This window comes from Neofelis nebulosa, chromosome 7, assembly GCF_028018385.1.
Source record: "Neofelis nebulosa isolate mNeoNeb1 chromosome 7, mNeoNeb1.pri, whole genome shotgun sequence".
NCBI classification, from domain to species: Eukaryota; Metazoa; Chordata; class Mammalia; order Carnivora; family Felidae; genus Neofelis; species Neofelis nebulosa.
In genome coordinates this window covers 148,800,430-148,809,165 of record NC_080788.1, presented here as the reverse complement: position 1 = coordinate 148,809,165, position 8,736 = coordinate 148,800,430, and the positions used below count along the sequence as shown (strand labels likewise).

At 42.2% G+C, this 8,736-nt stretch overlaps 1 pseudogene; it reads left to right on the top strand.

Annotated features, from left to right (window-relative positions):
- Positions 1-661: 661 nt before the first annotated feature.
- Positions 662-1,106, top strand: LOC131518288 (immunoglobulin heavy variable 1-69-2-like; annotated as a pseudogene).
- The last annotated feature ends 7,630 nt before the right edge of the window (positions 1,107-8,736 follow it).

Below are 8,736 nucleotides of genomic sequence, written 5' to 3'. Positions count from 1 at the left end.
CTGCTACCCCAGGTGAGTAGGTGCACAAGGGGTGAGGAAGGCTTTCCTGTCGGAAGCCAGTGTTTCCTTTTCCAGAAAGCAATCTAAAATATGAGTAGGATGAGGGATGCTAAAGGGTGTTTAAATATCCTGTTCCATCAGAGCATTTAATGAACTCAGGCAGTGAGAAGACACTTGAAGACGCTGCTAGTCCAGGGCTTGTAGATATCTTCATCTAAGAGATGGAAGCCAGGACGCATTTATTATCCGATTTTGTGCAGCAGTTTGGAGACACACTTCTCCAGGAATAAGACGTTCAGATATCAGAGCCAACAACAGGTTCAGGTGGTCTCTGCCTCATTCAATACTGGTCCACAATGGGGAGAATTTTCTGTAAGGTCTTATCACTCAGTGGCAGGAGCTCAGTCTGCACACAGTTCAGGAACCTGGCCAAGGACCCATGTCCTCAAACAAGGATTCGACTGGTGCTCTCTGAGTCCCAATGTACACGGTCTCTGGGACCGTCTCCAGATGGTTCTGGTCCTGTGTATGAAATACTCTGTCTCATGGCTATGCAAATAGTCCTCAGAGCACTAGGTTAAGTATGGGTGTGTCTGTGCCCTGAGAGCATCACCGTACAACGCCATCCTCTACCGGAGACCCTGAGACACATCCCCTCACAATGGACTGGAGCTGGAGAATCCTCTACCTGGTGGCAGTGGCGACAGCTAAGGGTCAGCCAAGTCCCTGGACACAGGAGAGGACCAGGACCAGTCAACATTGATTTCATCCACTCTTGTCCCCTCTCTACAGGCGTGCACTCCCAGGTTTTGCTGGTGCAGTCTGGGGCTGAAGTGAGGAAGCCTGGGGCATCAGTGAAGATCTTCTGCAAAGTATCTGGATATAGCTTCACTGATTACTATATGCACTGGGTGCGACACGTTCCTGCACAAGGGCTTTAGTGGATGGGAAGCATTGACCCTGAAGATGGTTCTACAAGCTATGCACAGAAGTTCCAGAGCGGACTCACTCTGACAGCAGACACATCCACAAACACAGCCTACATGGACCTAAGCAGTCAGAGGTCTGCAGACACGGCCATGTATTACTGTGCAAGGACACAGTGAGGGGTTGTCACTGTGAGCCCAGACACAAACCACCCTGTAGAAGAAGATCAGGACCTCCAGGGGGTGCACCCTATACACCATTCTGTTTGTGTTCCCAGGAGCAGGTGCAGGTAGGCGTTGTTGGAAGGTTTTGTGCCATGGCCTGGGGCTTCCTCTCCATACAGCAGTTTCCCCCAGGAAGCCTCTCTGGACACATGATTCTGTGCTTACCCACTCGGGTCTGGTTTACAAAGTGTTTTACCAGGAACACTATACTTACATGAACCAGAGACTTCAAGCTGTATTACGAAGCTGTAATCATCAAGAAAGTATGGTACTGGCACAAAAATAGACACATACAGGAATGGGACAGAATAGAGAACCAGATTTGCTGAACAGTCTGTTCAGCAAATGGTGCTGGGAAAACTGGATAGTAACATGAGGAAGATTGAATCTGGAACACTTTCCTACAGCAAACACAAAAATATATTCAAAATGGATGAAAAACCTAAATGTAAGACCAAAAAGCATCAACATCTGTAAGAGAAAACAAGCAGAAACCTTTTTGACCTTGACCTCGGCAACTTCTTAATAGACATGCCTCTAGAAGCAAGGAAAACAAAAGCAAAAAATGAATTATTGGGACCTCATCAAGATAAAAAGCTTCTGCACAGTGAAGGAAACAATCAACAATGTTAAGTGACAACTGACAGAGGAGTGAAGATATTTGAAAATGACATACGTGGTAAGAGTTAGTATCCAAAATCTGTAAGAACTTAACAAACACAGAAGAACAAATATCCAGTGAATGATCAAAAGACATGAGCAGACACTTTTCCAAAGAAAACATCTGGATGGCTAAGAGACACATGAAAAGATGCTCAACATCACTCATCATTGGGGAAAAACAATTCAAAATCATGATAAGATACCACCTCACACCTGTCAGAATGGCTAAAATGAACAATTCAGGAAACAACAGATATTGGCAAGGATGTGGAGACAGAGGAACCTTCCTATACTCTTGGTGGGAATGCAAAATGGTGTGACCACACTGGGGAAGAGTTTAAAAAGTTAAAATAGAATTACCTTATGTCCCACCAATTTCTCTACAAGGTAGTTACACAAAGGACACAAAAATTCTGATTCAAATAGCTAAACGGGTGATGGAGATTACGTAGGTCACTTGTTGTGATGTGCACTGGGTGTTAATGTATGTGATGAATCACTAAATTTTATTCCCAAAACTAAAACGACACTACATGCTAACTAACAAAGATGTAAATAAATAAAATCTTCAGACATTAAAAAACAGGGGAAAAAAGGAAGGGGACAGATGTTGTTACAAATGGTCATAACCAATGGGATCTAGGGCAGTGAGTCTAACAACTTGCATTTACCCATTTTATCCCTAACTGGTAGTGGACATTAATTAACAAACATACTCAGGATTCCCAATGTTGGTGCCACGTGACTTGGAATTCAAACCCCAGCTGCCCTTCCCAGTTCCTCTGTGACCACATCTCATGGGCAGTCTGTCTAGACAGCTGGCATCTATGTATTGCCTGTGTGTAGACGTCCTTGCTCCTGGAGCAGGCCCGTTCACCCAGGTCTGTTGGGTACTTAAGAAGCACAGACGAGTGTCACCTGGCATTCCTTGTACTTCCCATTCCTCACTAGGGAACAAGCTCAGCCTTGAGGATGCATGTTTACATGGGCTGTTCCACTGGTCTACACCACCTGACACCACCCATGTATTCCAGTACTTGCTTCTGAAGGGAATTTCCAAACAGATGACAATTTCACTAGTGATTTACACCGAAAAATAATTGGATCCAAGTGAGGGCACAATATTGGATTTTAGCAGAATGTTAAAGGGAACTTTGCTTTCATTCTTAGAAGACAGAGAGGAGGTTTATACCAGAGACAAGGTCACAAGGATGGATCCTCCCAGAACCAGCAGTGGACCATCGCCTTACTGAGAGAGGGTACATTTCACATACAATAGAAGCTGTGAATGTATAACATTTGGAGGGAGTGACCACAGAGGGTGGGGGGCCACAGGGTGGCCAGAACATCTCTTTACCCTCAGGTGGGGACCTCCCGAGTCATGTCACTTGTCCACAATACAGTCAGCTTAGGGTGGCTATGGTTCTGGTCGTACATCCCAGAGCCCAGTTTGTAGGGCTGCCCCCGACCTCCACTGGCTAGTGTCCAACATCGTCCAATCAAGCCTGCAGAAAACAGGATGCATGTAAGCCCCAGAAGTCCTCTCTCAATGGCAATGACACCTTTATGTGTCTTTCCTTGTTGTTATCTGTCTTTCTTCATGTTTCTTTCCTTACCGTTTCTCTTCACCTCAGAGCATTTGGGGGACATCCATGCCTATCCACCTGGGTTCAGTTGGAAACTCAGATCCAGAGGGAGACTTGAACTTCATGCAAGAAAGTGTCTGTGCCTGGTGATGACGGGTTTCATCCCACAATTCTCAAGGTATTCCCTCCCACAGATGTGCTGTCTTCAGGACCTACTCATCTTCAGTTCCGAGATGGACATTTGGTGACTGACCATCTGTGTCCTGAACTCCATCCCCAGACTCATACACATGGCAGTAATATCAATGTGTCAAAATTAATCTCATGTGACAAGTCCCTTTGGCCACATAAGTTATTCTACACAGGTTCAAGAATGACATAGACGACCACAGTCCACACTGATGTCAGGGAAAGTTCACCTCCATCCCACATGACACTCACATTACCACACCCCCAAATCCTCCAACATGTCAAATCATTCAATATTAAGTCAAGTCCAAAACGTACATAATTTCACTACCTCTAAAACCCCAAATCTAACCATGTAGCTTGGGTAGGGTGAGACTGTGGTACCTTCCATCCTGGGGTGAAACTCTCTCCATCAGCCGACCTGCATTTCTAGAAAACCATTTTTGTTTTCTGAATGCTTCTGCATGGTAACTATAACATAACAGGTACTGACATTCCTATGCCAGAAGAAATACAGCGTAATTTAGAAGTGCATCACCAACAAGAAACAATTTGATTATCAATCTGGGGAAACCCGTTAGGTTCAAAGACAGAATGCTCTGAATCTCAGACTCCAACTTGTCTCTGGGATTGACACTTCCTTTTTTCTTGAAGGTGGTGCATGTTTGAAGCTGAGCACATTTATCCCAGTTTCATGAAAGTAGAATTTCTGAGCCCAAAAATCTTTCTTTTGTTCTCTCGATTATCAAATGAAAAGTTCTTCTGACACTTGCCAGCTGATAAGAATAACTATTCAAGATTGTTGCTCACCAATGATTAAAGGAAATATAACTGTATCTTTATAGGCAAGAAGCAGAGTGAAGGGTTCAAAGATGGAAAATATGTAGGAGGAGACATCCTGTGAACAGAAGGGTCTGCAGTGCTCATGATGGAAGTGTCTCACCCTTGCATGTTGCATAAATGGGGAGGGGAATAAAGGAGTCACTGTAACTCTGCAGGGGTCTGTGAAACAACAGGAGCACGGGGACCACCGGGGGCAATCACAACCACCAGGGGGAACTCAGAGACCAGGGAGCTCATGATCCAGGACAAGAGATTGGTTGAGGACTGGTCTCCTCTCAAGGGCTTTCAGATCCAGGCTCTGCACACTTCTTCTGACATAAACACAGCAAAGAGTTTGTAGAAGCTGTGGAAACACACAAGTGTCCTCCCTGTTTAAATAAACCATGATAAGGGGAATACACAGATTTTCCCAGGGTCAGACACTGGGATAAATTCATCTTTGATCATTCTCACATTAACAAGAGTTTAGAAGAATAATGTTCTCCATTTCATAGATGAAGAAATATTTTTAATTAACATCATCCTTCCTGATCTCAGGTGTTTTGCCTTCAACATTTTTTTTTATAAAATTCAACCATTTTAACGTTATTGAACCTTTCTTTTTTTAATGTTTATTTATTTTTAAGAGGGAGAGAGGCAGAGTACATGCAGTGGAGGGGAAGAGAGAGAGAGGAGACACAGTATCAGAATATGAAGCAGTCTCCAGGCTCTGAGCTGTCAGCACAGAGCACGACACAAGGCTCAGACTCATAAAATGTGAGATCATGACCTGAGTCAAAATCGGACACTTAACCAACTGAGCCACCCAGAGGCCCATAATTGAGGGTTTCCATTGATGTCCACATAGAGTTCATGTGTAAATGACCCCTTGTGTTTGTAGAAAACCCCTGGCATTTCCATCAGCTCTGTGAGTCTCTGTTGAGGCTTCTCACTCTCTCCAATATCTGTGACAGAATAAAACTGGCTTCCACCCATCACTCTCCTGGGACTTCTAGAAAGTCAGGAACCTGCAAACCTCACTGGGATGTCCAGCCTTGTCCTGCATGTGGTTCAGGAGGCAGATGGGTCCTCCGATGGGGAGCACAGGTCCAGATACTGGGACTACTCTCACCTCATACGTGATCTTGGACACGCACACAATCCATCTCTGCCGCAGTGTATCTGTTAACCTGTACAATGGTGGTATACTGATTCTTACCTCAAGTGTTTGGGTGCATATGTGAAGATAAGGATTATCATGGGTACTTATAATCACTGCAGCAAAATCACAAATTAATACATCACAATGTCCTGAAAGATATTGTGACACCAAACACTGCCCCATCCCTTACACCTGCCAAGGGTCACTGTTTTCTTGAGGATTCTATTGCAAAATTTGCTATATTGTCAAAGGACATCTGTATGCTGATTAAACCCTCCCATCCCTGAAACTGTAGCTGGGAGAAGAGCCCCAGCCCCTAAGTGTTCACATTCAGTGATCAGAACAGAACACAGACATCTCACCATGGAGTTTGGGTTCACTTTGGTTTTCCGTGGTTCTATTTTAAACAGTAATTCATGATGAACAAGAAACACTGACTATGTTAGTGGATATGAGTGAGAGAAACAGTGGATGTGTGACATTTTCCTGACTTGTGTCTGTAGATGTCTTGTGTGAAGTAGGGCTGTTGGAGTCAGGGGGAGACCTGATGATGCCTGGCAGGGGAGGGGGTCCCTGAGACTCTCCTGTGCAGTCTCTAGATTCACCTTCAGTAGCTAATTGATGAGGTGCATCTGCCAGACTCCAGGGCAGGGGCTGAATGGGGGTCTACATATCTGTATGGTATAAGATAAGGACCAAATGTCATTATTTTACTCACTGGAATTCAAAACCATTTGTGATAGAGGCCATTTTTTCCCTAATTTTAATTCTATGAAATCTCATGGAGGATATGCTGACTGCATCCAGACACAGTTCATTCTGGTCTCTGTAACCTGCTCCACTGGTCTGTGTGTCTGACTGTATGCCAGCAGCACAGTGTTATAGACAATGTACCTATGCAATATACTTAGAAAGAAGGACGTGTGCTGTCTCCAGGTTTGTTCTTCTTTCTCAGGATTGTTTGCTCACTTCCGTGTGCTTTGTGGTACCATATAAATAAGAATTTCCCAGATACATTCATTGGCATTTTTATTAACTCAACTAACATTAGAAATTATTAGAACAGATAAAAGGAATAAGGAGTGTAATAATACAAAAAATTAACAAATCGAAATTGATATCTGGAAATCTAAATGCAATTGAAAAAGCATCTCTACTAGGAAATAAGTAAAACTCAAACAGATACAATCAGAATTAAGGAGGGGACATAACTGATACCAAAGAAGTGAAGAACAATAACAGAAAATCCCTAGATAATTATAGACCCATTATTAGATTACTAAGGGGCAACTAGGCAGTTTCTAGAGTTATACAATCCACAAGACTGTACATGAAGAAATAGAAAATTAACAGAATTAAAGCAAGTAAGATTGAATCTATAATCTAATCATATCCCGCCCCTAAAGAAAAAAATTCAGCTTGGTAACAGAGGACTTTATGAACTGTATCAAAATATAAAGGATATTTAATGCCAATACCTCTCAGACTCTTACCAGAAACTGAAAAGAAAGGAATATGCCCCAACTCATCTACAAGACCAACCTTACTATGATGTGAAATCAAAAGACACCTTAAGAGAAACTAAAGGCCAATATCTCAGATGGACATACATGCAAAACTCCTAGCATAGTGAATGCAACAGCACAATGAAAGGGTCATATGTGACAATGCAGTCACATCTATTGATCACCTATATCATCATCTATTGATATATATAAAACGAGACAAAATTCAACAAATTGTCATTATTAAAAAATCTCAGCAACTGAGGGAAAGAAAGAAATTACCTCCACAAAATTGTGGCCGTAGATGAAAAGCCCACAGCTGACAGCATATTTAACAGTGAAAAACTGACGCTTTTCCTGTCATATTAGGAGCCGGGCAAGGATTCTCATTCCCTACATAGGTATTCCGCATGGTAACATGAAGACCAGTAAAATATGGCACCCAATGTATGTCATCTTGTCACATGGCTTATCTGGAGGAAAGTCACTTGAGTAACAGCTAGTCTAAGGAAACTGTGACCCTCCTTTGTCCCCTTGAGAGCAGGAAATAAATCTCTCCTGGGAAACTTCCTTTCCCTCTACCAGAATGGAAGAACCATCCTTACACCAGAAATGGGAACTTTAGCACCAAGAAGGCTGTGCAAACAAGCCTTGTTAATTCCTCACTAATTGACTTGCCCAAATCCAAATCTCTGTCTTGTTAACTCTTCACAAATCCATTGTTTTTTTATTCTAAAAGGCACAAGGGCCACCTACTTTCTTCATTCTCTGGATGTCATATTATTAGGAAGCTTGTGCACATGCAAAATGAAATTTATTCTCTTCTGTAGATCTGTCTTATGTCAGTTGAATCCTTAGACCAGACAAAGAACACAGAAGCAAAGAAGGAAAAACCTTTCTGGTCCTACAAGTTGAAGATGTACCCATAAAAATTAGGTAAGAAAATGAAATAAAGACATGCAAATCAGGAAGAAGAAAATTATTTGTTTGAGAATCACATGAACTTATAGTGAAATCTTAGAAACTCCATAAAAAAAGTATTAGAACTAATAAACTCAGGAAAAGTTCAGGGTACAAATCTACATACAAAAATATGTTGTATTTCCACACACCTAAACATAGTATATGAAAAAAATGACAAAATCACACAATTGAAAATGGCACAAAATGGAGCATCTGTGTGGCTCAATCCGTTAAGGGCCTACTGTTGATTTTGGCTCAGGTCATGATCTCATGGTTCCTGAGTTTAATTCTAAGGCAGGGTCTGCAATGATTGTGCAGAGCCTGCTTGGGATTCTCTGTCCCCTTCTCTCTCTCTGATGTCTCACTCCTTCCCTCTATCTGTCACACAAAAATAAACACACATTAAAATATATGGCACAAAATAAAGTATTTAGGATTAAATTTCACTAAAAAGTAAAATAGTACACCAAACATGACGTGCTGGGAGAAAGACTTGTAAAATGGCAAACACAGATGAAAAGATAACTGTGTTCACAGATTAGAATTATTTATACTGTCACAGTCCCTTCTGCAAGAAGTGATCTAGAAGTGACTCTCAAACACTGGTTTTAAATTTGAAACAAATCTAAGTCTGGAGCCTGATATATAGTCAGAGGATATGCAAATAGGGCCCTCCCTGTGCTGATTAAACCAGT